Here is an 8,477-nt window from a genome sequence, read left to right on the forward strand (position 1 = left end):
TATATATATTTATATCTCATATACTCCCTTGTGTTCTTTTAATTTTTTGCAAGCTTGATGTTTAGCTGTTGTACATAGCTCTTATATCGACTACCCTTCGGCAATCCCTCTAGGTTAGGCATACACGCTAACCTGCCCCCTTCCTATCCTTCCCTCCCTCCCTCTTTTAGCTGACTAGATCACTCTTGTAGGCTGGTGTCACTATTCGCTGATGTGACTCAGTGTTCTGTTCATGAACAAAAAAAAATTAAATAAGTAAAAAAAAAATAACACAAAAAAATACAGAATTTTATTATTTTTATGGCTAATTTGTGATATTTTTAGTAAACAAAATATGAATTATTGTTATTTAAGTATCACCTATTAATAATTATGTATAACATTGTACCATATTGAATTGTTAGGGTTGAGAATAGCGTAAGATGTAGTATTATCAGTGACAAGGATAATTTATATATATATAAATATATATTCTATTTGATAATATTACCTTCTCCTTTGTTTTTATTATTTTATATATTTTTGTTTTAATGTTCTCCTTGTTGTTGATAAAACCTTGTTATGCACCATTTTTATATCTTGGTGAAGCTAAGATAAAAAGGGTGCCAACAATATGATCTGACAAGTAAGTAGTTAATAAAGAAATTATGTGAATTATTATTTCAATATATTTCTATTGTATTCATTTCATTCCCTACCATTCTTATGACGATACTCTTATGTGTGACTTTTCAAATGTAATCTATGTAAATATTGAAAAAGTATTTTAATGTAAAGTCAGTTAACAATTGAGATCATTTTGTATTGGGAAGTCTCGAGACATTAGAAAAATTAATGTTCCTTTAAGTAATCCACAAATTAAATTTATTTTAAAATATTTGCTTTACGGCAGCTTCTAACCGGTGCAATATAAGGATTATATTAGATCAAACTATTAGTTGACAATTGACCATGAAATATTTTATCGACTGTACATTCTTTTAGTTAACTTCCTAAGGTAGGTGACTTTTATCTCACGTTACATTTGTAGCTATGTAGTCTTTAATATTACTAAATTATGATGCAAAGATTTATAATAAAAGTCACACTAGGTTACAATTTTAAAGTTCCATATTTAAATATTACTTTTTTCTATAATATATGTTTTATAATAGTTTGTAATTTTCTTATGTAATATTTTTTAACACCTTTTATCTGTGTAAGACTTCCATCTCAGTTCGAGTTTATATAAGAAGATCCTTGTTTCCTTTTCCTTCTCCCATATTATTGTAATGATAATAATAATAATAATAATAATAATTTGGACGATAGATGAAAAGAGTTATATACATTATAATTTATTATTTAAAAAAAAAATGGAAAGGAAAATGAAAAATATGCTAGTCCATTATGTAAAAATACAATACAGTTGCCTTGTTCATATGATCCTCAATTAAATTATTATTACTATGAAGTATCCATTAATTATAAATGGAGGAAATAAACACCATCTAATGTTATATTCTGGATTTCAAGACAATCAGGACTGATTTTCTGCAATTATCATATTTTGTATTCATATTGTATAACACAGTTATAAAATAAATCATCTAAAGTACTAGTTTCTGAATTTAAATTATCAATCAGGAAAAACTATCCGCATTACCACCTCATGTAAGTATGTTCTTATTAATCTCATAATATAGTGGACTCTCATTATAGCATAGGTCATGCACATTATCATCATTTTAAGGTAAGAGCACAATGCTTTACATACATAATAAAAAATGCTTTATCCTTCTTTTTTTTTTTTCATTATTTGTGATTATATGCCATATCCTAAAAAGGCAAAGAATGAGATGAAGAGATCTTTGCAACACATTCACTTTACTATAAATCCAAACAAAAGCTTCCGAATAATATCAGGCTACACCAAAAAGGAAGGCGACTTATCTGGATGTGAAGTAGGAAACTAAATTAAAATAGATTTCATGATAACTTGTGGAGGCATAATTCATGGGGATTTAATTTTTTGGAGAAGTTAGGACATCCAATATCCTCTTATCTTCTGTTTGACTAATATAATAATTCATCATCGTCAACCCTCTAACATCTCCATCATGATCAATTTCTCAGGTGAGTTTACGTAGACCACAAAGAATCACAATTAAATCAATGATCAGAAGTTTTGGGATCCTGAATAGTGTGCTTAATTGGCTCATTACATTAATGCATAGTATCATTTCATTTTAATTAAATTTTGGAAAAGAATTATTTTGCATTATCATATCAATAATTTAGCAACTAGGTAAGAGTGAAAACAATTTCTTTTTTTGAGAGAGAGAGAATTGAGTCATAGTCCATTGCTGGCTCCTTATCAAAGGGCAACTGTTAATTGAGGACTCACTTCCTCAGTGATGTTTGGACACAGTTGGATATACAGAAGGTTACCTATCTGCAGTAGCCTACATAGACAATCCTTAACTGTGCAAGTTCTTAGCTATACTACTTCTGTAAAAATAAATATAGATAGATATTGGATACTAGTAACAAGAAGATTAAGATTTACTCATGTATAATTTCAACTTAAAATTCAAAATAAATTAATGACGTAATTGATAAAGTTGTGAATCAAAACTAATATGATTAAAAACAACATATTAAGAAATTCAATTTTCTTGAAGCTCTTTTTAACAAAGACCAATAAAATTCAAATCTAGCTAGGACTTGAATAATGTCAATTTTTAATATAATTTTTTTTAGAAAAATTAAAAAAAAGTTTTGCGAAGAAAAAAACAGTTTAATGAATTTGACTAAATTAAATTATTTGTTGGAGAGTGTGTCATCGAGGTAATGGATAGTATTATACTTTTTTTCCTATTAATTACTGATTCCTTACCCTTGGCATCTCATTGGTCCGGGCCAAAAGAAGTAGGAAAAATCGAAGGCACATGCTTTTTTAAACCAACATATCATCTAAAATATTAGATTATTCTCATAATAGTTTTTAAATTTTGCTCTAGGCTTTGAATAAAGTCTTATTACTTCAATCCTATTATTATTTTCTTCTTCTCAATCATTTTCAATCCTTTTTTTTTTAATTATAACTGTTTAAGCTATGTTAGTTACAGTCTACTCAATAAAATGTAAATGATGTTTAATAGTAAGTTTTAATTCAATAAGCGAATACATCTTGGAAGCTTTTTCAATGAAGATTAATTATTCCTGTTTGCTCTAAGAGGTTTAACATAACCTACTTGATTAATATGGATCTTAGCCCTGAACTACTAAGTGCTATTAAAACCTACCTATTGCTTAGTATTTAGCCTTTAAAAAGCTTACTGTTTAAGCCATTATTATATAGCCAGAATAAATATAAACTTTATACAAAAAAGTTTTTTCCTATCAAAAATTAAAGGTTCAAATTGAAGGGGAAAAAATAATACTTAAAAAGTTCTTTTTATATATAATCTATTTTTTTTTTTTAATCTTTATGCTCAAGAGGAGTTTCTCAAAAAAACAAAGATAAGGATGTACTTAAAGAGGTCCTGAAATAATATGAAACTATGTAATATACAAAATTGAAGTCTTATCAGTTTCGATTTTGTTGAGTACTAGGAAGTGACCACTAATAAGAATACTCAAACATTTTTCATTTTCTTTCACATACTGCAACAAAGGAGAACATGTGTTTTCTGCTTCATTCTAGTGTGTCCTCATCACTTTTTAGCACAAAACTTTCCTTTGTGAGGGTATGTTGGAGGCCATTTTATGAACGGGCTAGGGTAATGATCGAAAAACATGTAACTTGAGATAGTGCTGAAAAGATTGCAGCAATGGTATTTATACTACTAAAGAAACTATTACCATAGACTTTTAAAGCCTCGGAATCTGCTTCGTGACAGAGCTAGAGAATGATAAAACAACTATTATATTACTAATTAGAAGCTTAAAGTTAGAATAAAATGTTGGCCTTAAGGAGGATCATAGCTGAAAAATAAAATCATTCACATTCAGATGACTGATCAATTCTTAAAAGGCTCTATGACTGAAATAGTATCGAAACTGGAGAATAACCCATAATATATGTGTGATCTGAGATTCTATTCCCATTTAAAAAACTTCTCTTTGGCGAACAGACAATTTCAGTTAAAATGCAACTCATACATGTTTGAATGGCATATTTTTTTTCTTTCAAAAATGTCTGAGCCTTTAATTCTCTTGAGAAGATTCTTTTATGAAGTCTTGGTTAGACAGCTTGAGGTAGACTTTAATACTTCAATTGATACATTTTTACAAATTAAAATTTCATTGACTTGATTTGACAAAATTTAAATGCATTAACAGTGATAGGATATGTCTGGTAATAAATAACGAGGAAATAATCATAAATAAATAAAAGTTTTCAAGTCTTTGTTATGGAATAAAATTTATAAACATTGACAATATAATCAATACTTGCTAAGTATTAAATAATATTTTTTATTTAGAATAAAAAAAAGTGTAGAATGTACTTTGTATTATACTTTATTATTAATATCCCTGGTAAATTTTTCACTTTTCTAAACTCTTAGGTCAAGTCTTTTATCGAAGACAGACCAAAATACAACAAAACATTTAAATCTGTGTGTAATATTGGCACATTCTGGTATTTTTTAAAATTTAAATGTTAATTACAAGAATTAAGAACAATATTTTATTTATATATTTTTTTTATTTTTAAGTTTTACTAATGAAACCGTCTCAAAATATCTTTTAGCTGTTTATACACTAACTAGTACTAAACTGAATTGGAAACATTAAGTTTGATGGAAAATAAGAAAGTCATTTTTAATAAAATAATTTTATTTAGAAACAATGTATGTTTTATGAAGACATGATCATTGTTAAAATTTCATTCCTTTCTCCAATTTTTCAACATATAAAGATGTATAAACACAACCATGTTAGTACATAAGGATCAGGGAATCCTTGTGGAGAAACCATAGTGTCTTGGGCTACTCAGTAATCACAAAAAATTGGGAAATTTGAGAACCTACTTCAAACTGCAAAAATTGTGGTTAAACATTATTCAAAAAGATATCATCAATGCTATTTAGAAAGGTCAGTTTTCCAAGTAGGAAAAATCTTGGCAAATTTTAGATCGCCCTCCATCATAACTTGTGTACTGATAAAGATACAATAAAATAAAAATAGTTAACCGCTAACTCATTTCTCTTAAAACTAATTAATAATTCAAATTTCACCCTCTGTTAAATTCTTCATTGTAGTATACAAGCAAATGAAGAGATTTTTGTGAAAAGAAGTATTATAAAGTCAGAGAACAAAAACATGGCTGAAGTTAAAGGTAAGTTTATTTTTTTTTTTTTGCCAAGACTCCCATTGGAGTCCTATACTAACTAACGTGGTTGGAGGTCAAGTTTTTCATTTTGTGGGACAGCCACTCAGTGAAAAAAGTCAATGACCCTGGCCAAATTCGAACCGACACCACCAGCAGATCTCACATTGGTAAGACTGCGCCTAAACATTAACCTACGGATGGCCCAAGTTAAAAAATTTGTAGTATTTCTAAATAGTTCAAATCATTAGTTTTTGTTTCCCCCAACCTGGTAATTTCTGACATACAGAAGGGTTATCTTAGAAGTACGAAATAAAAGTTAACCCGCCTAGGCCTGGATTGAGCTGTCGCTGTTGCAGACATGAAGTTGCAAAGGTCACGCCTCAAATCCCTCAGCTACAACCGCCTCGGCAGCTCTTGATTTATTATCTGCTCTAGGCCGATTATTAGCACCTTAAGGAATTGGTGTCTGAAGTCATGAGCAGAGAAGCTAGTAACTGTCAAGACTTCAACAGTCAGATTTTAAGTCTCTGGGCTACTGTCATTTTTTTCTATTGGAGGATTTATGGATGAAGCTGAATCTAGATGGTGAATGATGTTCTTTTTTTTCCTACCTCCTACATTATTTATTTATTAAAACATTTACAATTATATATACAACTTACCAACTAAGAAACAATACATAATGCAATTTACAATTTTTCTTGCTTTGCCTTACGGCATTATAAGATGTAATCTACTTGGTCCGCTGTAGGCGGTTCTTACATTAATTGACTTAATAGTTAGGGGCTAATAAGGAATGGGGAGGGACCATTCTGGGTTGTGGAATGATGTTCTTAAGTTATATCAGGCTTTAGCTAGGTATAGGTGTTTAGCATATCCCGGAAATCATCACTAACTCTTTCACCACTAGAAATATTAGGTTAACGACTAGCTTTAGATAATAGTTGAACCTTATAGGTAATTATGTTGCCCCACTGGAAAACATTACTTCAGTTTTATAGTTACGATTCAGTTAGCCATAAACTTATATTAACCTTTTGTAGCGAGAAGGAGCATGAGGTTTAGCCACAACTCACCAAATTTACAAATTACTTCATCTTGTAAAAGACAAATTGTAATTTTTATATTAATAATCTCTGTCCATTACACTTGACAATATCGATAAAATGATTAATAAACGATACCAAAACAATGCACGAAACTATCTCAAGTAGACATGTACCGACCGCTTCTCGGTCACAGCCACATGGACTAGTCATATATATAAGGGGCTCTAAATCCCCTCTTCGATCTTTGATACACATTTTTATCTAGGCCTAGTCATAGCACTGGTGGCGTACACTCTGCTTGAGATAGAAAGGTTCATTGCCAATCGTATTCTCACGAGAGTTGTTTTATTGTACGCACACCCTATACGATGGCCTATCTCTCCAGCAATCTTAATCCGTCTGCTTCATCTCGGCAACTAAGATTGTAATCTAATCCTTAGCAGCTCCACTGGTCCGTCCGTTTCATCTCGGCAACTAGTGTATTTGATCCCGTCTCTCCACAGCTCTAGTCCGTCCGCATCATCTCGGCAACTAGAACTGTTACTCTACCTCAGACTCTCTCTTACCTAGACCTCCTCTACCTGCGTCATTGTCCAGTGCTCATCCCCTGGCACGGCCGTTCCTTTCTTACCTATTATTGAATACGCCTTGTCGAGGACCTTCTGTAAAGTGGATATCAGGCTGGAGAACCGCCTAAGACTAGACAATCCCGACACCTTAATTGTACCCGCTGAGATTTCATAGTTAAGCCGTACATGAACATGTTTTAGGCGGGATATGAATTTTTGGTGGGAACCCGTAGGCCTGAATAATCACAAAATTGGAAATCTGTTGAACCGTTCGCTCAAAAAAAGTTATATATTCAGAGACAAGCAGACTAAATATATTTTTTTTCAATATTTTGAGCTCAAATTTTTCTCAACATTCTAGAAATATCACTGTGCAATTAGAACAATAAAACCTATGAATTGGTTGTCTTTAGCTCAAAATCTTTTTATATAAGCACAGATGGACTGACTAAAAAAATTAAATGCAGTCATTTTCAGGATCTTGAACTCGACTAGTTTCAAAACATTAACGCTATTTGGCTGAATAATTTAAGCCATGTTGTCGGCATTGAATGATATTTGACCAGTTCCTAATTCATGCGCTATCTCATAAATGGTTCATTCTTGGGCTTTAATAGCTAGGATCCAACTTGCATACCATGCGAACGTACTTGGGTACTGATGTTCGTGTCAAAATCTTAAATAACCCAATTTGAATAGTCTCGATCCGTTGGCTTCTCTGTCAGTTTTGAAACCTCTCACTTATTTGAAAAACTTTTATAAATGTTCCAGTAAGAATTTAAGAATCAAAATAGCTAATTTTACCCCGTTTTAAAACATTAAAATTAATATCATTATTTCATTTATTATTTTACAAAAAATCAAAACTAATGAAGTAGTTTTGATTTCTCATTACCGAAGGTGTGGAAGCTTTACATACATGCAAGAATTAAAAAAAAAATTATGTCAGCAGAACCAAAAATTTCACTCACATTTTACGTTTTAGACATCAAAAAACAATTTGTTTCCGAGTTTATCTTTTTATGGAAAAATTTGTGATTTGGCATATTTGATCGAACCGTTAAACCGAATTTGATAGAATTGTCATACAGCGCAACGTTGGTTCCAAGTTGTCTTAATATACTGATTTTATCAGCTTTAGATAGCGCATGCGTAAACATATTTTATTTGGCACATAAATTTCTAAAACGGCTCGTCGAATATTACCCAAATTCAGAGAAAAGTTGGGGCTAAGTGTAAAAGGAGTCTAGTATCAATTCCATCAGATTGTCTACTATTTTTGCTTACGCATGCCTAAACGTATTTTCCTTGGAACATCTGTATTTCAAAAATGATTTGTCCCGTACGTTTTATTCTCAGACGACGAACTTTGAAATATAAGAAATTACGATCGTAATTATAGAAAGGGGCAGAAAAGGTACTATTTTCCAAAAAAGAAAACGAAGGTTCAAAAAATGAGAAAAATACAGGGTAAGCTATATAGCTATGCTGACTTATGTAATTGGCAGACTTTTCCACTGTATAAGTAGGTAAATAGTT

This window comes from Halyomorpha halys, unplaced genomic scaffold (genome assembly GCF_000696795.3).
Source record: "Halyomorpha halys isolate HHAL.00 unplaced genomic scaffold, Hhal_1.1 Scaffold584.1, whole genome shotgun sequence".
Classification (NCBI taxonomy): Eukaryota; Metazoa; Arthropoda; class Insecta; order Hemiptera; family Pentatomidae; genus Halyomorpha; species Halyomorpha halys.